This window comes from Paroedura picta, chromosome 1 (assembly GCF_049243985.1).
Source record: "Paroedura picta isolate Pp20150507F chromosome 1, Ppicta_v3.0, whole genome shotgun sequence".
NCBI lineage: Eukaryota > Metazoa > Chordata > Lepidosauria > Squamata > Gekkonidae > Paroedura > Paroedura picta.
In genome coordinates, this window is record NC_135369.1 from 153,149,028 (window position 1) to 153,173,972 (window position 24,945).

Below are 24,945 nucleotides of genomic sequence, written 5' to 3' on the forward strand. Positions count from 1 at the left end.
AAGAAAATAGTAGCAGAGATGCTGCAGGTCTTCTCTCATGAGGATTGGAGGGAAACAGTGCAAAGGATTTATTCCAATGAATGAATAACATGATAAAAGATGGAACTGGGGAAATCTGCTCATCCCTACACAAGACGGTGAATTTTAAAGAAAGCCTGCAGAGACTGCTGTATTTTTGTAATTAGAATCTGGGTAATAGGTAGCCCATTTAAATCCCATAAATCAGCTTTACACAAATGTTTGTAGAACAGATTAAACGTGTTCCATTTTATTAACTAAAAGAAAGAGAAATGTTGGTTTCACCATGATCCATGAAGTCTATTGATCATTGAGGTCGATACCTCAACACCCAATGACCCTTGAGGTCAGTACAAAAAATTACTTTATACTTGGGGCTGTGAACAATCTGTGATTACATACAACAACAACAACAATCTCCAAGCTATTTTGAAAAAACCACAACACTAAGTTGACTTATTTTATTCCCAGCACAAAATATAGCCTAAGTATTTGGCACTTGGTTGAGGGTGGGCAGATAGAGATTCAGAGATTTGCCTCTCCTCTGACATCTCAGCATGTGGCCAAACCATTGCACTAGAGCAATATCAGCAGTCTAGGTTTGAGCAAGTTTGGTGTAGTGGTTAGGAGTGTGGATTTCTAATCTGGCATGCGGGGTTCGATTCTGCGCTCCCCCACATGCAACCAGCTGGGTGACCTTGGGCTCGCCACGGCACTGATAAAACTGTTCTGACCGAGCAGTGATATCAGCACTCTCTCAGCCTCACCCACCCCAAAGGGTGTCTGTTGTGGGGAGAGGAATGGGAAGGCAACTGTAAGCCGCTTTGAGCCTCCTTCGGGTAGGGAAAAGCGGCATATAAGAACCAACTCTTCTTCTTCTAGGTAGAGGCAAGGTGGGCTGACTGGCGTGGAAGGATTGGGTAGGGTTAGAGAATTGTTTTATATGTTGTTAGCCAGAAGTGGCGGCCTATAAATACGGGAAACAAACATGAGACAGACACAACAATGGCTCAAAGGCTTGCTTTCAGATATTCAAAATCAGCATTTTTGTAATTTTATTTCTCTCTATATATGTTTTTTTTCTAAAAACAGTCATGTTCTTAAACATTTCTTTTGAGGAGGAAGGAAGAGAATTGCTTCCCCACCTTCCCTAAATAGAACTTGAATACAGAATGCACAATATACCACTGTTGCTTAAAAAAAAATCATGCAATATCCTAGTATGTTTGAATAGTCAATTTTTTCTTGAAGGTTCCTTGGTATCTGGTATTCTTTAATATCTGGGAGGCAGATGACATAGGATGTTGATAGCCAGCAGGCTGAGAGAAAAACATCTGCTTGTTTTGTTGATAATGTAGTTTTGAAGATAGCTGCCAGGTGGGTTTCTTAGGAATCTGATTTTAAAAAATCCAATAAATAAAATTATCACTCCAGAGGTACAATGTAAAACCACTACTGATGAATACCTGTTTGTTGAAAGAAATTTGAAAGTCAGTTTGTCCCAAAACCTTCCTGAAGATAATTGTGTTTCAGTAAACTTTAGTACATCACATATCGACAAACTGTGTTAACATAAACTTTGGTATCTATAATTTCTCACAATGAGAACGGCCAAAGTTTATGCAAAGCATTCACATGATGTGATCTTTGGCTAGTTATCTTGCATATCACATGAAGAAGCAGCAACCCGAGTATCTCAAGTTGTTGGATCCAAAACTATTCCTTATTTTGGTATGCTGAAAATGTGATCCTGTTACCCCACAACTCAGCTCTCTGTGGAAGTCCATTTGAGCCAACAAGGAATCACCCTTAAACAAGCATATGTGTACTTCCAGCTTTTGCTGCTGTTTCAGAACATTATATTCTTTTGACCTTGAACCATTATTGTCTTACTGTTTATTCATATGATTAATTCAGAAGTTACCACAATATCATTAACCGGAAACAGATGCATCAGGTTGAAAAATATTTAATTACATTGAATACAAACAAGACCACAACTCTTCTATTATTATTAGTTTAGCAAGAAATCCCTTCCCTCGTCAATCTATCGTTTGAGTGACTAGTATTATAGAAGGGAGGTGGCTGAACAGGAAATAACCAACAAAGTGCAAGAACGCCCTCCCATATCCATGCCTGGCCAATTAAGGGAGAAACAATCCCATTAATGGAATCTTCTTTGCAATGCAAGGCATTTTCCATGTTATTGAAGGTACAGAGGAATTGACAGTCATAATTACATTTAGCCATATGATTCAAATGAATAAAGCCCCATGACTGCAGTACAAGGTGTCTCATAAAGAGTGTCGTTGTTAAAAACAAATTGGCCTGCCAAGAAGAGTAATTGAATTTAGGACTTTTCTTACTAATGTGGAATAGCTAATGAGAAAATGTGTGCTGTGCATCCCAAGGTGAGGAGTCCCACCCCTCTTGAAAGCTGCAGTAAGATCGTCTGAGGTGGTTTTTAATTTTTTTAAATGAAGTGCATTTCTGACATTTTTTTTCTCAAGGGCTTTCCTGATGACAAGACAAATACAATTTTGTATACCACAGGAAGAAGAGTACATGAATTGAACTAATTAAGCTCTTCGTTTTACAGACACCCAACAAAATTAAAAAATTCTGAAATCTGAAAGGCATCACTGATGTATATTCATCTTTATTGGCCACAAAAGTCTTTTTGCTGCTACATACCATGCTATATAAATAAGGCATAAAAGGTAAAGGTAAAGGTATCCCCTGTGAAAGCACCGGGTCATCCCTGACCCTTGGGGTGATGCCCTCTAGCGTTTTCATGGCAGACTCAATATGGGGTGGTTTGCCAGTGCCTTCCCCAGTCATTACTGTTTACCCCCCAGCAGCAAGCTGGGTACTCATTTTACCAACCTCAGAAGGATGGAAGGCTGAGTCAACCTTGAGCCGGCTGCTGGGATTGAACTCCCAACTTCATGGACAGACAGCTTCAGATAGTATGTCTGCTGCCTTACCACTCGGTGCCACAAGAGGCTCATATAAATAATGCATAGTTGAGGTATATTCTTTTACTCCATGTTGCCTGTTACACTGCTTTAGAAGACATTTTGGAAGCTTCTATTGAGACTGAATGGGGAAGCTAGATTCCTGACTGGTGTCAGCCAGTTGGAACACAGAGCCCCAGGTAGGAGTGCTAGCATTCAGGCGGAACCTGAGGATCCTCCAGAGTAAATGGATGCTTTGGAGGGTAGATTCTATGCTGTTGTATACCACCAAGGTCCCTGTCTTCCCTGGGCTACACCTCCAAATCTCCAGGAGTTTCCCAATCTGGATCAGTCAATCCTACCCCCCCCCCCAATCCCCTGCGGTTGAGCAGGGAGGAACTGGCAACCCATGCCCCCATGATGCATCAAATGCACTAGTTACTTACCTGCTTGTGGGTCCAAGTTAAAATGCTAGTTATTGACTTTAAAGCCTTTCGCTGTCAAGGGCCCTCAGACTTACTGAACCACATATTTTGGCATACTCTCACATGTCAGTTATATTCCTCACCTTTCTCCTTGTGGTAGGATTGGCCATATGGCATTAGCTAGGTCACTATTTCTATAGTGTACCCTACACCCTGATTGGCTCTGCCCCTACAGCTCCCACCCTCCCTCCCTTTACGCTAGCCACGTTCCTCTCAGACGCGACAGAGAGACAGACACAGAGCCCTGCCAGACCGAACAGAAGCCCTCTTTGCCTCCTATTGCTCCTGCTGCGAGGGAGGCAGAGAGAAACACACAGAGAGCTGCCCTAAGCTGGTGACAGAGACATAGGGAGAGCTGCCCCTGCTGCGATGGACAGAGAGAGAGAGACAGACAGAGAAAGCTGCCACAAATGGCACACCAGCCCTCCTTCCCTTCTAAGAATGAGCCCTGATTACCTGCTGTGCCACCTTCTGTGCCTCCTGCTGTGAGGCACCCCGAGACACGCAGCAGCCAGACGGAGAGAGAGAGACAGAGAGAGAGATCTGCACCTCCCGATATCTCCTGGGTCCTAGCGCCCATTGCATTCCTGCTTGCAATGGACTTTCTTGCTAGTTGTGAAATATACATGAAGAAGAGTTGGTTCTTATATGCCGCTTTTCTCTACCAGAAGGAAGAGTCTGAAAGCAGCTTATAATTGCCTTCCCTTTCCTCTCCCTACATCAGACACCTTGTGAGGTAGGTGAGGCTGAGAGAGCTTTGATATCACTGCTCGGTCAGAACAGCTTTATCAGTGCTGTGGCGAACCCAAAGTCATCCAGCTGCCTGCATGTGGAGGAGTGAGGAATCAAACTGAGCTTGCCAGATTAAAAGTCTGGACTCCTAACCACTACACCAAGCTGACTTTCCCATGAATCTGTGTTTTGTATATTTAATATATGTTTTTACCACTGAGGAAGACTGTAGAGGCTGAAATGCATCTGATTTCATGTTGTTCATAGGGCATATTCATCCAGTAGGACTGCTTGTAAATTTTACAGTCTGATATTCAGACACCTAATCTTTTTCATGTTATATATGTACATACTATATCATAAATGTTTAATTTGTTATTTTATTTATTGTAGCTTGACCCTCTTGACAAAATTGGATTTTTTTGAGTTGTGTTTGTTTTCCACCTTTTGTTGTTTGCTGACGCCCATATAAGATAGGAATTTGATGCATTACATATCCCTCCCCGCAAAAAGAAGTAAATGAAATGCCCAAGAACCTTTCATACATTCCACTCTTTGACATGGAGAGGTTCCTTTCTTGCCATGCCTTACCTCTGAAGATGCCAACTACAGTTACTGGCAAAATGTCAGGAACTAAAATTACCAGGCAATGGCTGCACAGCCTGGAACATTCACAACAGCCAGTTGACTCTGACTGTGAATGCTTTCAGTGGTCCCCAACCTTTTTATCACCGGGGACCACTCAACGCTTGACAATTTTACTGAGGCCGGGTCGGGGGGGGGGTAGTTTACTCCTCTACTCTCAACCACTGCCCTAATGCTCTCTGATCGCTATGGTAATGTTTAAACATACCTTCAAAATAAGATCCAGACACGCCACAACAATGAACATAAGGAACATTTTATCATGGAAATTTTGACTCATGACAATGACAAATCAATGGGAACCCTGAGCTTGTTTCTCTGCAACGAGATAGTCCCATCTGGGAGTGATGGGAGACAATGACACCCAAAGTGTGTTGTAAAGGGCCGGGGGGGGGGAGAAGGCGTCCTTCGGGACCCACCTCCAATTAGTCGACGGACCACATGTGGTCCGCAGCCCACAGGTTGGGGATCGCTACTTTAGACAATTCAAAAGGTGAATGCAGTTTAGGATGGATACCTCCTCCCATTTACATATTTTAAAACAGTGGCAGATCAAGGCTGACCCTAATTAGCTTCCAGTATCTTTAAGGATCACATTGGTCTCTCTCTCTTCTATCAAAAAAGTAATTGTGATTTGTTTTTGCAATTATCTTGCTTATAACAGTGTACTAGTACAAAATGGGTGTTGTACTAGTAATCTAGATATATTAACTTTATGCAGATTTTTTTAAAGATCTGCATGTAGATTCTATTACAAAACAGACAAACTCCTGTATATATATAAGAAGTTACAGAAGAAATAGGGAACTCCATTTCTCCAGCCATTTAAGCTGGAGCTGAAGTAGCTTTGCCCTCTGCTATAATAGAGGTGGCAGTGTTACAGTCTGAGGACTATCATTCATTTTGTCAGCTGAGAAATCCTAGTGCATTGTTCCTTTGAATTTCAGCTCCTCTACTAAAGAACAGTTGCTTTTTAATATTTTTTTCCGAAGGGGATATTTCTCCGGCTGAATACCTTTTGTCCAGATAGGAGTTTGAAACTGATTGGAAGTAGGTTTTGCTATTTTGACAAGTGACATCATTTTGTAAAGGTTATGGATTATCTTACAACGTCTGCCCTTTAAAAAAAAACACCAGAAACCTTTAATTTTTATTACAATCTGCAATGAAGCATTTATGATGTCTGTTCTGGCTGTTTCCTTAGCTGTAATTCCCAAATATAGGCTTTTAAATTGTATACAGCTCAAAGTTCTAGATCAGGGGTAGTCAAACTGCGGCCCTCCAGATGTCCGTGGACTACAATTCCCAGGAGTCCCTGCCAGTGAATGCTGGCAGGGGCTCCTGGGAATTGTAGTCCACGGACATCTGGAGGGCCGCAGTTTGACTACCCCTGTTCTAGATGAAGCTTTGACAGCACCCAAAATACAACACCCACAAGTATAAGATGTTAATTTTGGCTTGATAAAACACTGTTATACCTGGTTATACTATTAATGAATTAATTCTAAAAAGACACAAAGCAGTTTACAGCATGAAAAACATCATCAGTTTTTCATCAGTAATCATCAGTCAGTAAACTTTAATGTCCAAACTGACTACTCACCCAAGACTTGATAGGCAGTCAGCCAGAAATGACCTGCCCTGGTAGTTTAGCCGCAATTAGAAAGCAGCCCATTGCCAGGAAAAGCATAATAAGGGGTCAGCTCTCTGCTTCCAACATCCTGCTGGTTTCAGAAGTTTGCTGTGAGGAAGATGAGCTGGCCTCAGAGCATGCCCCACTACCAGTCAGTTGCCCTGGCCTCCCTCCCATTTTATAGTCGGGAACCTTGAAAATTTTCTGACTGAGATAACTTATTTAAGACAACCTGTACATGCATATACACGCCCAATCATGTCATCAGCAGTTCCATGGGCGGGAGTGGAAGAGAATTGCAGGTGAATTCAGACCAAACCTCTGTATTCATTAGCCCACTAGCTTACTGCAGCTGGATCAGGGCCATATATGTTTCCTTTTAGCGAAAATGAAAATGGTGGGTGGACTTACATACATACCCTAACCTATGAGAGCTTCGGACACTTTTCCACCAAAACAGTTTCTGCCCTTTCTTGTAGTATCTGATAAACACAAGTGTTCACTGCCCCAAGAAACACCATTTACAGGACTTCAGATTGACAGGATAGGAATATTTGCATGTTAATCTGTTGTTGTTGTTGTTGTTGTTGTTAGGTGCGAAGTTGTGTCCGACCCATCGCGACCCCATGGACAATGATCCTCCAGGCCTAATCTGTAGTGTACAACAATACACTACATTTAACTGATGTACAATAAACTTCATTTACACAACCCCAGAATGAATTCTACAAACACCAATACAGCCCCCCCAAAAAAACAATTGCAACTGAGCATTAATCGATTTAAAAACAGTCGTTATTCCTTAGCAGTAAGTGTGACAGCACCAACTAGGAATGAGGCCCATGCCCAAAATTTGCAAATGCATGCCCTCGATCGTCTCCTTCCACTTTCCTCCACCCTGCCTGCGGACCTTTAATGCAAGACAAGCTGATGTTCAACAGGTGAAACTTGGCCCACATCTGTAGATGGCACCATAGGGTGGGGAGGGGATGCACCAGCTGAGTTCAGCATTGACGAAAAAAGAGGATGCACGCATCGTCTCCTCCAAGGCCACCACACCAGCCAAATGCCATCAGTGGACTGTGAGCCCGCAGTGTTAAGTATTGCTGGCAGCCCATTGTACCAGCAGTGCACCTTGTCCTGTGGCTACTGGCCAGGGACTGTAGGTATCACCAGGCAGGAAGAATGGAAGCGATTCTAAAAAGGAAGGCTTCGGAAGAGAGTTTGAGCCCAGCACCAACCAAGTTTGATTCTGGGTCTAAGCTTCCGTGTGCATGTAACTGAGGAGATTGAATGCGCCACAAATGTGGTTAATCTTTAAGGTGCTCATGGGCACTTGCTCTTTTTCAACCACTGCAGACAGCCTAATCTTGATCTATGATGGGTGCATACACATGTGTAGAGGGGAGTGTAACACAGCCCAATCCCTGTCCCAAGCAGCCCTTTATTCCAGAGGAACTGATCCTCCCTGGGACATGGAAACAGAGATTTCCTGATCCAAGCAGCCCTTTCTTTTAGGAGAACTGACCTCTGCAGTCTGGGAAGGAGCTTTCATTCTGGGGGTTCTCCAGATATCACCTGGAGGCTGCAACTGTGAACAAACTGAACAGGGAAAATTGTGAAGATATTTAGGCATAATTTCCAGTCATTGAGATGGAATGATGGAGCAAAACTTATGACCAGTCATCAGAGAAATGGAACAATGATTTTAAATATTTACCTAAATATAACTTATCTTTATTAGGATGTATTGTCCTCATTAAGATGAAAAACTTGCATAGGTTTCGTTTGGTTGACATGATGCTACCCTTACTCCTTAAACGTGTAATATTGAATAAAACTCAGCAAATACTGAAGAAATTAATCTGAGATGCCCCCCCAAAAAAATCCACACCCCAGAATAAAAAAAATGAGTTCTTCAACAGACCTGGGAGAATAGCAACTTTTCGGCAGTTAATATTGAAATGTACTATTTGTCATCTGGAGTTTTGGCCCTTGTTTATTGGTGACACCCAGTAGTTTTGGAAAATAGAGCAATATTGTGATAGCCTGGGAGGCTGGGGGTTGAGGTAGAGCCTCCAAACTTTCAGGGTAGCTCCAGGAGGCTCTTCCCCGACTCTGCTCCAAATTTCAGAATGATTGGTCCAGGGGGTCCACGTCTAGGGGCTCCCAAAGAGGGTGCCCCCATCCCTACATTATATCCTATGGGATGGACTCTCCGTAGGATATAATGGAGGGATAGGGGCACCCTCTTTGGGAGGAGCTTTGGAGCTTGCCGGATAAATGGTGTATAGTTGTTTTAAAATGCTATACATAAAACAAATGAATGTGGAATGCCAGCAGCAAAAATGGACAAACAAGACCATATTAAACAAAATGGAAGAAAGAGGAATATTTGCATATCATAAAGGAGGAAAACAATGCATATTGAACTACAATATGGATTAATTCATAACAATTTGCAATTATAAGCTTTCCTTTCAGCGTATATTCATTGTTTGTCTTATTTTTGATATTTAATTATCATTGTCAATAATACATATTTTATACCAAAAATTGATTTTGAAGAATTACTGAAGAGCAAATAAGAGACAAATGAGAATACTGTAGTAACAGTAACTTTGTTCAAGTAAGAAAAAATGTTAACCAGATGACAGCTTTTGAGCTCTTTTAATAAATTTCTTCCTTGTTATAAAGAATTGCCTGCATAATGTAGCCATGTTTCTTACTGTGACTTGAAAATGCTTGTTTTGTTTTATATTGATATTCCATGATATTTTTATCATTTATGTTAATTTTTTTAAAATTGTTACCTACCTTGGGCTTTGGGGGAGACAGCATACAAATTTCTCCAAAAAATGCCATTTATATTCCAAGAAAACAATATATATATAGATTCATATCTGAGGCTCAGGATTTTTTTTTCTCCTAGAAATTGTTTATGTTTATACAGAACAGAATTCAAATCAGCGTAGTCTTTCAGGTTACAGTGCTTCAAGACCATTACTTTCAATGGAAAATCTATTGGAGGATTTGGAGAAGCTGCTTATAAAGATAATGGCACCAATAGAACATATTCCTTCTATTCTAAAGACTGCCCCAAGGATTTTACAAGCCCCCATAGCAGATGCCTCTCAGTGTATGTGTCATTCTCTCCACTAATCTCAGTGAATATGTAGTTATCTCCCTATAAGAGAGAATGGTGCCAGCCTCCAGCAGGCTATAAGCTACTGTGAATCAAAGCTAACTCCTTCAGATAAAAATATAATGAAGTTCCATTAGCTGTTATATCCATGTCAGAAAGAAGACGGATTTTTTTATATCCCGCTTTTCACTACCCAAAAGATTCTTAAAGTGGCTCGCAATCACCCTCCCTTCTTCTCACCACAACAGACTCCCTGTGAGGTAGGTGGGGCTGAGAGAGCTCTGACATGACTATGACTAGCCCAAGGTCACCCAGCTGGCTGCAAGTAGAAGACTGAAGAATCAAACCTGGTTCTCCAGATTAGAGGGTGCTGCCATTATCTACAGGGGGACAGATTCTGCCTGGAGTTTGGTAACATTAGTCCTCGAAACAACCACCGAATGTCTCAATGCCAGCTGACTTGCATGACTCAACTAGGCCTAACTAGTTGGTACTGTTCACCAGCAGCCACCTTATAAAAGCTAGTCAGGATATGAGTACTGATGGAACTGCAGTCTATTTGTATGGGATGCAAGCTTTGACCCATAAAAGCTGGTACATTAGAAAATTGTGTTGTTCATTAAGATGCTACTCTATTTGAATTTTGTTTTAATGTTTCTAGAATGCTGCAGAATTTATAGAACGTTTGTTAGATATTCTTCTTCTAGTCCTCCCGCTCTTTGAGCAGAAAGTCAAGCCATAAATTCAAAAAAATATGGATGGTTTAAATTAATATAAAGCTTTTTGTAGCACACAATTTTCTTTTAAGGAACTGCAAACAGATTACAGTAAATGCAGACTTCAAACTCTTTTGTATCTTAATAAGCTTTGCCAATTTCCTGTTCACATTTCCTCCTCCCATTTCTGTATCTATTAAACATAATGGTACTAACTGCTTTTAAGGAAACCCTTTGGCATTGCAAATAATCTTCTGTTTTGCAGATGGAATGCCAGAGCCACCATTATTTCATGCTCTTACAGCACACTCAATGTTGCTATTTTATGTCTGTAGGAGTGAGAAATGAAAGAGGCAGATTTATGACAACATGATGCATTGACTCTACCCACATGAATATCATTTCTGTCATACTCTATCATCTTGTCGTGTAGCAAGTTATATTTTTCGGGGGGAGGGACCCTAATCTAGATTTTTTTTTCTCATATGCCATATGATTTCAAATCAGATTGTTACATTCTAATAAAAACTAAAGTGATTTCAAAAAATGAAAAACAGCACCTGTTTGTATACAGGTATGACTGAAAAATCATCTTGAATTTATGTGTCTTATACATATGGTATCTGCATATCTACTTGTAAGATCAATAAAATCTAGAGATGCGTTCAGATTTTGATGGGATGTGTTCTGAGTGCCAAATTACCATACTCCAGCTTCCTTTGGGGTGCCTGAGTTTCATAGCATCTCCCTCTCTCAGATCATTTTAGAGTAGGCAAATGGCTCTCCTCAATTATTCTAACTGGGCACCCTACCTAGAATCATAGAATAATAGTCTGGTCTGCACACTTCAGCCTCTATGGCTCTCAGCAGGGAATCCCCAATTACCAGTATCCGTTTCTTTGTACCCTTGGGAGCAGACCTAGAACTGTCACCTGTGGGAGCCAGTGAAGTATTTGCTGGGCTTTGTAGGGTGGTCGGGCGGAAAGTCCTAGAACTCACAGGACCTGCTGGAACTGAGAGAGAACCTTCAGCTCACATCTGATCATTAGACAGGATAGGGTCACCAAACAAAACCTGTACATGTTAAGCAGCAATTTGGACAGGGGAGTGAACTTGGTGGTGACTTTATGCTATAAAGCTAAAAAGGCTCTGAAGCTGCCATTTTCTCCATTGATATTAGTGATCTGGCGATTACTGATGTTAGTGGTCTGGCTGGGAGAACTCCAGGCTCCACCTGGAGGTTAACAACCATATTTTTCTGCTGTAATGTATAGAGATTGAATATGGTGAACATTGTTTGCACCCTTTTGAGATCATGCTAAAAAGAAACTCCAGATGCCTGCTGTCAGTAATTTGCTATTTTATTTCCAAGACTCTTGCCTCTTTCGTTGCTAGGCCCCAATCTAGTTTTTCTCCTGTCAGCCTTTTTTCACCTTCTATCCCTCCCTCAAACCTAACAGCATAACTATTAGGGCAGCACAGAATTCGATACAAGTTGCATAAAATAAATAGCTGAATACTCTCCAGTTGGGCTCACATCCTGCTCTGGTCAAGTGGAAATCATGTGTATCCTTCCAATATGTACATTTACTAGGCGCAAAGCCCATTCCATTCAGGAATACAACAGGCACTAGATTTTTTTTGGGGGGGGGGAGAACTCTGCAGATGGCCTTTCCCTCCCCCCTGGCCTTGGAAAGGCAGCAGGGTGGAGGCCCCCAGGCAGGGAACTCACCGGCAGGGGCAGCTCTCATGCGGCAGGGATCTGCAGCCCCTAAGGGAAGTGGAAGGAGGAGGGGGTGGGGGATGGAAGGCAATTGGCTGGCTGCTGGACAGACAGGCAAGCCGGTTGGAGAAGGAGGCATTCAGGGGCAGGACTGCTACCCTGAGTGGGTGTTAAGCACTGAGTAGCACTTAAGCCATAAGGCCAGCTCCTATTCCAAGCCCTTACCAGAAATATTAAGTAGAACAGATCATATTGCAGTAATATATACTTAGCCTATGGTGGTTAGCCTTAGAAAGCCTGGATCACCTTGATTTTAGGACATGTGACAGAAGATATTACTTCTCTTGATTTCTCTGATCTTACCATACATCCTCAGATCACAGGAGTTACAAATGGCAGTAAGAAATAGCTAGAAGTAGTTCTGGGATTTGTGCTTTTTTACCAGATAGATGGCCCTTGATTTGTTTTCTTACGTAGTTGAAATTTGCCATAATCTGTACCCACCATTCAAAATGTTTTATTTATGCTTTCAGCAATTCCATTGTGTTAGGATTTTATAGCCATTTCACAAGTGAGGCCTTTAAAATCATTTTAGATGTTTCCTCTGTCAAACTCACTAGCAAAACTCACCACATAATGTGAATGTTGTTGTGACTGTTTGGTTCCCATATAAACAGTTTAACAAATTCTGTAGAATATTTATTTGTAGAGTCTAGGCTGCAGGAGTGTTAGCATGAATAAGAGAGTGCTAACACTGAGTCCTATTTTTAGTAAAATACAATGGAGCTAAGAATAGACATTCATAATAGAATATTTGAACATTCATTGTAGAAGGTTTCCCTCAATGATACTCAGTTTTCTATAGGAGTAATATAATTTTTAAATGTCATTGGAGGAGTGGAGGTAAACATTCCCATGTTCATTACAAAATTCTCAGGCAATTATGTATTTAAAGATATGTAGGGATAAATTATAAGATAATTAATTTAATTCTTGCTAGTCTTTTCTCATATTATCCCCTTTGAATATGATTCTCATGAATCTGCCATAAAAATAAATTATAATATACTGGGTGTTCTTTTAAGATGGCCCTCACACGATATAATTTTTGAGTCCAATGGCACCTTTAAGACCAACAGAGATTTATTCAAGGCGTAAGCTTTCGTGTGCATGCACACTTCCTCAGAAAGTGCTGTTTTTCTAGCTGCTCAGTTTCCAAAAGAAGTTGTTATACTGAATGGGGAGGCAGTTGACTGAGGAACACAGCCCTTGGGGCCTGGAGTAGCCAGCAGAGCCCAATGGATGCCCCACCCTCTCAAGGTATAACACTAGCCATATGCTGACCATTTGAGGCTCTTGGGCAAGAAAAATATTGTTGGGGATTGCAAAGGGCATGAACATCAAGACTCAGTGTGATCCAGCAACAACACTAAAAGGGCAGATGGTACTGGTGAAGTTGAAAAAAGAAATTATGGCAAGACAAGAAAGGAAGCAGCATGGAGCACAGTAGTGGAGTGAACAGGAAAAAGGAAACTGGGCACTTCCCCACAGGTCTGTCAGTGTCTGGGAGGCAGTTTTGGGATCAGGGGCATTTTTCCCTGGCTAGAACATTAGGCATCTTGCCAGGTAAGCAAAGACCTGCCTACGAGATATCCCCATACAAAATCTTCTTCTACTAAATCACAGTTCTGTGCTGCCTTTTCACCTACTGTATTTGCTGGGTCAAATGGGAGGTAGAGTGGAGGAGAAATGCTTAAAGGGTATGAGGAAGAAGAAAACAAAGGAATCAGCATTGCAGTGAGGGAAGATCAAGGAATTTACTGAAAAAGGACAGACTTTGCTGGGTGTTCAGAACAGACTTCCTTTAAATGAACTGAATACTCTGGTGGCTGATTCTCCTTAAAAGATGGAACATAGGGAACTGTTACCAAGCCTGGTAATTCCTTACACACACACTCATACACACACAAAGTACCGATTCCTAATATTCTACATGATGCCTTATTCTGCTTCTCCACATGGTTTTTTATGCTGCCAATAATAAAAAGGGATATGAACAAACACCAGCTCCTACCTGGTTTTCCTTCGCTCACCAAATAGTGTCAGGCTAGCTGGTTCACCATCCTACCAGCTGTGGCAAACTCCACATTTTTCTCTAAAAGGCCGGAAATTATGGAATGTCCATAGTTGCTTTTAATTTGTTTTATAGTTAAGTTGTCCGAGTCAATGTAGTGTAGAGAGCGTGCTTATTTTTTTTTAGTAATTATAGTAAGTTCCATTAGGGGATTTACTTTGACTGCATGCCATGCTGTTGCTGCTTGCCCAGCTTTGATGAGGATTCATAGTCGCTCTATTATTTTTGATTGTGAAGGTCAGCTGTTGCCAGCACACTGATGTTGCATAGAACCCAGCATCCTTTTTCCTAAACTGTACTTGGTGGGGCTGCATGGGGAAGGTGCATGGTAGAGGGCATGAGTGTGACTGTGTGTGTTTTCTACTATTCTTTCTCAGGGCTGCTAGGACATCGCCTTCTGTTTTGTAGGTTTCTCTCCATCTAACAAACATGTCATTCCCCTACATTTCCTTTTGGTTTTTGCAATCTCCTGCAGTCTGCATGCTAGTGGCATTATTTCTGTCTCTTCTCCACCCGCCACACCTAATGTACTTCCATTTAATCTCTCTAATGAAAGTTGTCATGCTATTCATCTCCACTTTGTTAAAAATAATAATACCCAACATACGTACTCAGAGTTGTCCCTTCAAATGACCTAGCCACTATGGGTGGCTAAAACTATGGTTTTTAGACTGATCAATATAACTAGATTAGCTAGGACTGCCCAAGGATCATGGCTCTTCCTTGCTTATACCATCCTCCCTCCCCCCCCCCCGGTGCCATTTCTGACCCTAGGAAAGTTTACTTTCCAGTCATAACACCTACACAGAATAGCAGCCAAGTTGGTTGTAAAGTTGCAATGAGGAAGGGAGAGAAATATCTCCCTTCTATCTCTTGTAGTTGCAGAAGAGACAGGGAGGGTGATTTCACCACCTTCCCCATTCTCACTCCATCATCCCAATCTGCATGTAGTTCCAGCATCCCCAGGAATCCACTTTTCCATGGGTCAAAAATGGCTGGTAGGAAGAAAGGAAATTGGGCAAGATCAGTATCTTCAAATAACAGATCACTTGGTCCAATCCTGTACCTTGTGCATGAACAGGGGATTGGGAGTATTTATCTACAACAAGTTTGTATTTAGAATAATAGCACAATAAACAAAGTGGGGTAGTTTTGTTTTTCAGTTGAGATGTTTGCTGTAGTGGAAATGGGGATTGCAAACTATCTTGACATGTTTGTAAACAAATGTCAACAACATTTCTACTGACTTCTCTCTTTCTTTTAAACTTCACATGGGAATTGCACATTTATAATGGTTCAAGATCCACTGTGTGGCATAAAAAGTCCCATCTGGGAGAAAAAAATCAAACTAAAGAACACAAGAAAATGTTCTAAAGTCCTGCACCCTGCTAAGGTTGATTGTTCTGATTTAAATCTGGCACAATCCTGTGCATGTGTTGTGAGAAGGAAAATGTAATTTCTGAATTCTTTCATTAGTATCATTTCATATTATACCAAACAATAAGTTATGATGCAGTACATTTTTTAAAAGCTGTATCTTATTTTTGTGCATGTGCATATGTGATAGTATAAAACAACCACATCAGTAGAGTCTTACCTATGTTGTACCCTTGAAGGCAGCATTATGCCTTTAGTCGTATCATATGCCCAGGACAAACTTACGTGGAATGCAGTAAACTGAGTAAGTCTTTGTTTCAAGCATTTACCCCTTACAAAAATATTACCTTTTTAAATACAAGGTGACTTCAACTGTCAAAAAGCTGATCCATTCAATTCAGAAACAATATTTGTGACATCATTTTTTATTTGAATGGAAATGTCATGTTGAACTTCAGTCTTCATTGAATAACAACAGATTAATACTGAAAATGTATTTAACATGTATTTAAATGCATTTAACATGAAAAATTGCAATGAACTTTCTGATTATTATCAATGAAATGTCACAAAAACAAGCAAAAAGTAGTTTTTGCATATCAGTAAGATATGCAGAATGGATTATGTCTCTATAAAGCATATATTCAGATAGGACAATCCCTAATGGTAGGTAAATAGAGATCTGGATCTTATTATTCTACTCAGCAATATGTGAAGAGCAAATGCAAGGGACTGGCCCACTGTTGGGAGAAAATGGAGGAATTCTGACAGAGGACAGAGAATTCAGAAAGGCTCAATACCTAAGTACTTTCTCCCCACCCCAGAAGAAGAGAACAGACAAAACTAGAGATGGTAATCAGCAAGGCTGGGCATCCAGGCTGCTGGATGACATAGATAGAGAAGTTGTTAAGAGGCATCTGGCAGCACTGGATGAGTACAAACCACCTCAGCCAGATGGTATGCACATGAGAGTTTCAGAACCTTTTCAGAGAACCTTTGTACATCATTTTAAAGACCCCTCACAGTCCTAAAAAAATGAAGGATGACCCAGGAAACTATCGGTAAATCAGTCTGACTGCTGTCCCTAGGAAGATACAGGAGCAGATTTTATAGGGTCAGTCTGCAAGCATCTGAAGGACAACTTGGTGATATGGGGAAGTCAGCATGGATTTGTCCTCAACAGGCTTTGACAGACGAAACTTGTTTCTCTCTTTGGTTGTGTCTGTTGTGGGGAGAGGAATGGGAAGGTGATTGTAAGCCGCTTTTAGACTACTGGTAGAGAAAAGCGGCATATAAGAACCATCTCTTCCTCTTCTTCTTGATTGGAAGGGGGTGTCCAGTGTGGTGCCACAGGGTTAGTACTTCTCAATATTATTATAAATGATCTGGAAGAGGAGGTGGAGGGACTACTAATTAAATTTGCAGATGATACCAAATGGGAGGAGCAGCAAACACTCCAGAAGACAGAAATAGAATTCAGCAAGTTCTGAACACACTGGAAAAGGGGACAGAAGTGAACAAGGTGAAATCCTACAAGGATAATTTCAAAGTTCTACATGTGATTAACAAAAATTAGAAGCATGCATACTGCATGGAGGATACATTACTGGGTAACACTGTATAAACAAGGTCTTGGGGTACAAGTAGAACGTAAACTAAATATGAGCCGTCAATTTAGGCATGTGCAAGGAATTCAGTTGGAATCCATTCATCCAAATCATGCATAGTGTAGTTTTGATTCATCCAAATAAATTAAAACCAATTATTACATTTAAGCCTATGGGGATCTTCCCATTTCCATTTTTTTCATTTTCTGGTGGATGGGGGTTTGTGGTATAGGCAACAAGATTGCAGCATAGCTGTGGGAGTTTCTCCTCAAAAGAACAACTGTAACCATTGTTCATTGACGTCTTGTGTGGAGACATACATTTGGGGCTTGCACAGTCCCAGTGTGGGGCTGCATCACAAGACGGATAATGAACCACAAGTTTCAAAAAGATTGGATTGGGGCACTCAAAGAGGATGCCACCATCCAACCTTCATTATATCAAATTGTGGGGGAAAGGCAGATTCTCTGATCCATTTGTAAATTCCCACAATTGGAGATATTGGAGATCAAATAGGGGCATCCTCCTTGGGTTCCCCTAGGATTACCCCTGTCCAATCTTTTGGAGACTTGGTGGTTCTTTTGAGGAGAGGCTCCATCAGCTATGCTGCAAGTTTGGTGCCTCCAGCTCAACCTCTCCTTATGAGCCCAGAAAAGGGAACTTTTATGAGAGTCTCTGTCATGAACCTGTGCCCACATGGCATGTACTAAAGCCCAGCAAGAAAACCACTCTGCACCCTAACACTATCCCAATGGCACAACAAAGCCAACTATTGCCTGCTCACACAGCTGAAGTAGATGGACACATCACCCTAGCACAGCCCAACAGCTCAGCTACATAGGTCAGTGACACAGAAACACAATCCCAGGGAAGAGGGATTTACAAAATCAACATACCAGAAAAACAAATCCCAAGACTCAATGCCACTGAAATGGTGCAGTCACTATAGTGCCCACCAGGAAAGCCCTGCAGCTAAGCATTAGCAAACAGCTCACATATGGCAGCAGTGCAGAAACACAACCCCAGGGAAAGGTGTGGCCATTTGCGAGGACAGCGGAGAGGAACCACCAACACTGTCGTCTGCCCACCAGTGCCCGTGCCAGTGCAAGAGAGAGGAGGGCATGTCCACCTTGATCCTCTTCTCTCACCAGGATCTTTACATGTACCAACCCTCATCAGTTGGCCTGATCCCTGCAGTTGCTCCTCATCATACTCTCTCCTTCTCACCCCTACAAGGAAGAATGTTTATGTTATCATTAGCCATTCTGTACTAAATATTGATTATTTCTGGGGCACCTGTAAGAGCTGCTGGTTTCTGGCAGTCACAGAGCTACAGTTCTCAGACAGTATCGTACTCCCCATGAAGATGATGGCCCAGTACTTCAGCAGAAAGATGGTCTGCAGCTCCTGGGGCTCCCCAAAGTAAGGCCTCACCACCACAGAGGCTGCTTCCTCTGTCATGTCAGTGCCACTTCTCAAAGAGGAGCCATGACGCAGCCACCCCATCATTTGCAGCCCACATTAATTGGTGATGAATTCCTTGGGATGAAGGCTGGCTGCTGCGGCAGGTGGGGGAGCAGCAGCCTAAGCTTGTCTGCTTCAATGGCCACTATAAAGAAAAGCAAAGAATGGTAATCACTAAACGAGCAATGCATTGTAATGCACTTGTAAATGTAAATGCCATGTATATTTTTGTACATGCACAGTATGTTCCTTTTCTAATATAACTGCAGACTCGAAGGTCATGGAAAGATTAAGCAACAGCTTCTTTCCTTGTGACAAATTCTGATTAGACCAATGCAGAATATACTGTCTCCTTTCTCAGACTCACTCTGAATAGCGCACAGCTCAGCAGGTCAGCTACAGAAATATTTCAGACAATGACACTTCACAATGCTTGATGATTTAGTACAGATAGGCACCATTGGAACCATCTCAATTCACACTGAGTCCTTCTGCTCTCTACCTTGGACAAATAGGCCAGTTGCCATGCAAAAGAATAAATGGACGTAAATCTGGCATTAAAAGTCACAACTCTCAAAAATCGGTGGAAGTGGTGGCAGAGCTGGTCCTGGCAGTCAGAAGATCACATGTTCTACTACCAACCTCTACAGCAGCACCTTCTCAGCCTAGGTCTAGTTTGACCAACAGTGGCTATTATCGTGCCAGATCCTCTTGCAGCCATGCCAGGCTCCATTGGAAGCCACAGATCATCTGGTCCTGCCTCTCTTCCCTATGGCCTATTATGCACGGCCGCCAAAACAGCGATTTTGGGTCACATGGAAAACGCGGAGGGGGAAGACGCAAAGCAAACCGCTTACACATGGGACGGGACACAACGGCGGCAAAACCCAGAGTAACCGATTATGCACGTGGCGACCCCAGCGCCGCTTCTGGTTGCGCACTGGTCACCCAGAAGCTCCGCTTTCTTCTGCGTTTCGCTAACGCAGCTTTTGCGGCAGCATGCACCAGTTGCAGCCGGCACTGTGCATTATCGGTGATTTTAGGCGACGCCATTCCACCCCGAATGCGGACCTTCTCCTCCGTGCATAATGGGCCTATGTCTTCACTATGGCTATGAGGCATGAGGGAGTCGCTCTCTGTGCAGTGGAGCCAGCCACAGGGAGAGGAGGTATATAAAGGAGAATTGGGGCCACCACACTCCTGGAGGCACATGGGGCCAACCAGTCTTTCCTGTAGTGGACACAGCCCCTTCTTTCTTCAGGCCCCAACCAGCTGTCTCCAGGATGGTGCTTCCTTCTGCCTCTGCTGCCTCTGGTAGGCATCCAGCACATCCACTTACTGGCAGGACTGTATGTCTGGGTGGCACAACAGCAGCAGAAAGGACACTGTTACTGGTCACACATCAGTACCCTGCAATTGTCAGCCAGCATCTGCGTGGATTGGGTTCTCCTAGCTGGCTCCTTACTTCAGTCCTTTCATTGAAATCCTCACTAAAATTTCTCACACATTTAACCTTAATCTTCTTTCCCTGTTGCATCAAAGCTAGATTTCATGCAACTGCACTTGCTTGCATACATCCTTCGGTATCTTTGTCTATGCAAAATGCTACTCTGTTTTTAAAGATTATCGTTGTTCCTCTCGGTTGTTCTTGTTCCTTTTGCTTCTCACAAAATTTAGCTCATCTTTCTCTTGGAACAGGAACCAATATTTTTTGTTTCTGGTTTGAGTTACATTGGTCTTTCTGTGTCTATGACACAAAATCAGGACTATAGCGAACACCATTGGGAAAAGAAGATATTATTTCCAACAGGATTTTTTAAAACTCAAAACTAAAGTCTTGTGCTGCTTCTACAGTAGACTGCATAAATTATGTGGGTTGGCAGAGACTGGAAAAACCTTAAGAATGCAGTTATGTTTTTTGTAGAAAGGAAAATATATGTTAAAATTGCACATCTGGTACCTGAAATTTGAATGAGATTTGCTTTCAGTTATCTGACAAACTACTCGAGGTTACAGTTTCACTGCAATCTGGAGCCATTCACATACAACAATTTTATACTTTACTTAACTGAAAGCCTCAGCTTTGCAGTGCGTCTGGATTCTTTTTTCATGTACAGGGCTGCCCTTCCACTGAAATGAATGGGGAAATCTTGGCAGAAGAAGTTCATATTTGCATCAGAACTCCTGTACTTGCAAGCGACTTCTAGAACGGAGTGATATTTCCCCCTTCTGGATTGCATGCATTTTATTCATGGCAATACCTGTTTCTCTTCTATTCCACATAGCAGTGTAGTCACTGTTACAGATACAACTGCCCACTGGTGGCCAGTTGTAATCTAATGTCAGTTCGCCTTAGTTAATCGGAACATTAATTGGTCATATTCATATATTTTGAATGTCATGTATTCAGCATTCAGTTTTAAAATTATACTGTTAGCTAGTTCATGGGTTCTTTTTAATTCGTTTAGGCCTAAATAATAAGGATGCCTTATCTTGCATGGTGCATGAAGTTCAGATGACTGAAACCATGGCCATTAACTCCTATTGATATTTTCCTATTGATTTTAACTATCCTTTGCAGAGCAACATATCCACTATCATGGCTGACATGTTATGTCACAATACAACCCCGATATAAAGTACAAGTGAAATAGACAATTTTATTTCGTCTACGTAACCATTATAAGTTTCCTGAGCATTCAAAGTAAGCGCCTTCTCAGGAATACACAGAATGAAACCGCTTGAAGGCACTGCAATAAGTAAACCAGGCAGAGGTTACTCTGTTTCTTTTCAGTTGATTTTTGAACTATTTCACTGTGCAGGCATTTGGGATATGACATTACAAGTTGACCTTTCCCCAGTGAACAGTAAGCTGCCATACATGTCACTCAGCCGGTCTCATTTTCAACTGAACTCAGGGCTGTTTTCAACTGTCCCTCTCACTAACCTTCTGTCGGCTCCCACCAGCTACCCTCGGGGAGAGGCTGAACCTGCCCGTCACAATTGTATTCCTGGCCTCCATGACCATTGCATTTTTATATCTTTCTCTTGGCATTATCAGGCCCTAAAATGGGTGGCAACAAAAGTCCTAATAATCTATTAAAATCTCAATTTGTGCCTTTATTCAAAGAAGCCAAAGCCCACTCCTATAACATTAAGCTGCCCAGTAAGCAATCTTAAATAGCTCTGCTTTGCAGCCTCATCTAAAGGTGTCTACTGATTTCTCTGCTTCTGAGATGCTGTTCGGCATGTTCTCAAGAGAGAGGGGACAGCTAGAAGCCCAGCTGTGAGAGAAAGGCTCATATTGGGAAAGGCTGTCTTTTACTGTTTATTAAGCTGTGAATTTGGTCCATATTTGTCAAAAATGGATCACAAATTGGATGGAATACCAAAAAAATGTGATAAAGCCATTTCAACTGCTTTTGAAAACTATGTGTAAAATCCAAATAATTATTTTTAAGACTGAAGTTACTGCCATAAAATAAAATCTTTATTGACTGCTAAATGAAAGATAGCAACATTGTGTTAATAGCGAGAACATCTTGATTTCAGTGGCGATAGTAGGTAGGGAAACACAACAATCAGCCTACAAAAGTCTACAAAAAAAACTTTCATTAAAAAAAGAGTTATTCGTAGGAACTTTGAAAAATTCAGTACAGACAGACAGCTCCTTTGTACATCTATTTTATGCTGGAAGAGGGGGAATCAAATATTAGGAAAAGTCCTTGGAAGCATATATTTTAATCCAGTAACAATTCTTTCATTTCTAACCTGAATGTTAGCATATGGATTTCTGCCATAGGCTTTTATAGAAAATGATGATGAGAACATCCATGTATTAAAAAAAAAAAAACACTTGCACATTCAAGAATTTTACTCATCCCTCCAAATAAGTATGAATTTCAAATCAGTAGATTTACTAGGAACAGATTTCCAGAGCCGTCTGTTTATAGTGTAATGGATTTCATGGAGATGCTACATCTCACCCCAAATTTTTTTCAGTTGCAATTTCCTGCCTGTACAACTAAACCCTGCAAACTTTTAAAAGAATTGAGTGGATAAAATCTGAGAGCCTGGATTGATAAATGAGGGATGATGTATTAAACTGGCAGGAATTTGTTCAGAAGAAAACATACAATTGAGGTAAATATCGACACAGTAAACTGCATGTTTTACTAAAGTTACATCAAATGAAACCTGTAAAAAAGTGCATTGTCATTCAGGAAAGTATGGAATAAAAGAAGTCTTTCTGCTGTTTATCGTCCCTAGCGCAGCTCTATCCCCATGTTTAACATTGGAGATCTATTGGTTTTGAGAAATTATTGTTCAGTAAATGGGCTAGAAGAGGAACAGTTAATCACCTCATTTCCCTCTTATTTTTTCTCTGTTTCAAAATTGTTACACATACATGCTCACACTGCCTAGGAGAACCAATCAGGGTTGTAGTGTAATTTGTACTTTCAGTCAGGTCTTTATGTATGATGAGAATTCAGTACAAGACCATCTTTCTCAAGATTGGCTTAGTTTCTGCCAGAATATTGCTATCTGGTTATGTTGTGTCATGTTTTGCTATGTCAACATCACCAACAAATAGAGTTGCCAGCTCTGGATTGGGAAATACCTGGAGACATTGGGGGTAGAGCCAGGAGTGGCAATTAGAATAAGGGTTTGCAAAGAGATATATGAACACCAAAAGAAATGCCCATGCAAATAATGCCTTGAGGTATAATAATTTCTACAAATGCTGTTGTCCAAAATCTTTTACTTCAATTTATCAGTCACAGAAGTCTGAGTAATGAATATAGACTAAGCTGCGAATAAAACTCCATGTTCTTTGGAAAGCTCTCAGTGGCCTCTTATGCATGGCGGCAGCTACTGCGAGCTGCCGCCATGTCGTTGCGTTGCGTATGCACGGGGGTGGGGCATGCTGGGTTGCCACGGCGTAGCACGCATGCTGAACACCAGGGCCAGAAGGTAAGCCGGTGCGGTGGGGGGGGAGGTTTGGACGGCCCGGGGGGAGTGAGGGGGCCCAGGCCACCTCTGCAAGGCCAGGTGGGGGTAGGGGGTCACCCCTGCCAGCTCTGGAGCTCCACAGAGCCTGCAGGGGCACGCGGTGTCCCTACAGGGACACCATAGGGTTGGGACTGGGCAGGCCGACAGACCTGGCGCTGGCGATTATGCACAGTTCCAGCCCACCACAGCCCCAGCTTACCCAGGAAGCTACGGAAGATCCCGTATTCACTTAATGCGGGCCTTCCGTAGCCCTGGGCTTGGAGGTGCCCACACTGGCAGCAGCAGCGAGCGTTATTGGTGATTTTAACCTTCCATCAGTGCAGGCCCGTGCATAATGGGCCTTTGGAATACATGAAAAACTTTTGTTTTATATGAATTATCAATTGAGAAAAGCCATATTGCCAGAAACAATCATCTTGATTTTCCTGTAAACACTTCAAGCAATAAATTGAAGTAAAAGACTTTGTACAACAGTGTTTGTAAAAATTATTATACCTTAAGCCATTAAATGCATAGGCATTTATTTTGGTATAATGCTATGGAATTCACACTCCAAAACAACCATTTTCTCCATGGGAACTGATTTCTTTTGTGTGAGATGAGCTATAATTCCAGGGGATTTCCAGGTCCTACTTGGAGACTTGCATCCCTACCAACAAAGGAAGTTGTGTAGTGTATGATCAATCCTTCTAGCACATGAATTGCTCTTATGTTAAAACCTGGTTCCAAATCTGCAAATTCCTTAAGGACCAGAATTATTTTCTGTCATATATTTAAATGCTTAGGTGTTTTTCAAAAATGCAAATTGTTTTTTTTCCGTAGGCCAAACCAACATCTCCAAAGGATCATAAAGTGCTATAGAGCAAAATCTGAATATAGAAATTTATGATAGCTTGTAACATAATGGCTCCTTTGGAGCAATTGTACAGATCTTTAACATGAGAGCCTGCAAGGTATTGTATCAATCACACTAGCATAGTTATTACCGCGCTGGTGATAAACCAGTAACAAGCAAGGTGTGTGAACTAAAGTGGATTTCTGTTGATAGCAGCTCCTTAATGAAGGTTGCCGTAAGTAGATTTTATTTTTCTGAGAGGAAACAAAGACCTGTTTTTATTAGAGGAAGAATCGGTCTTATTTTGATGCTAAATATAGAGTTTGTTGGAATGATACATTTTCCCTGCACATGGTAGGAAGGTCAAAATTGAGGAGCACATATTTTTTTGAGAACCTGGTCTGCACACCAAACTGTATTGTAAGACTATAAGTGGAGTTATATCAGTGTCAAAGACTGGG

General features: G+C 41.6%; 1 protein-coding gene and 1 long non-coding RNA gene across 3 annotated transcripts in view; one reads left to right on the top strand and one right to left on the bottom strand.

Annotated features, from left to right (window-relative positions):
• CSMD1 (CUB and Sushi multiple domains 1) overlaps window positions 1-24,945 on the top strand; it is a 1,334,105-nt gene that overhangs the window by 377,887 nt on the left and 931,273 nt on the right. The window lies entirely within an intron of this gene.
• Window positions 1,084-21,538, bottom strand: LOC143844686 (uncharacterized). Its single transcript, XR_013234098.1, has 3 exons — window positions 21,488-21,538; window positions 18,554-18,781; window positions 1,084-1,412 (listed from the first exon to the last, which is right to left on the bottom strand). It is a non-coding gene; the product is annotated as an uncharacterized LOC143844686 (long non-coding RNA).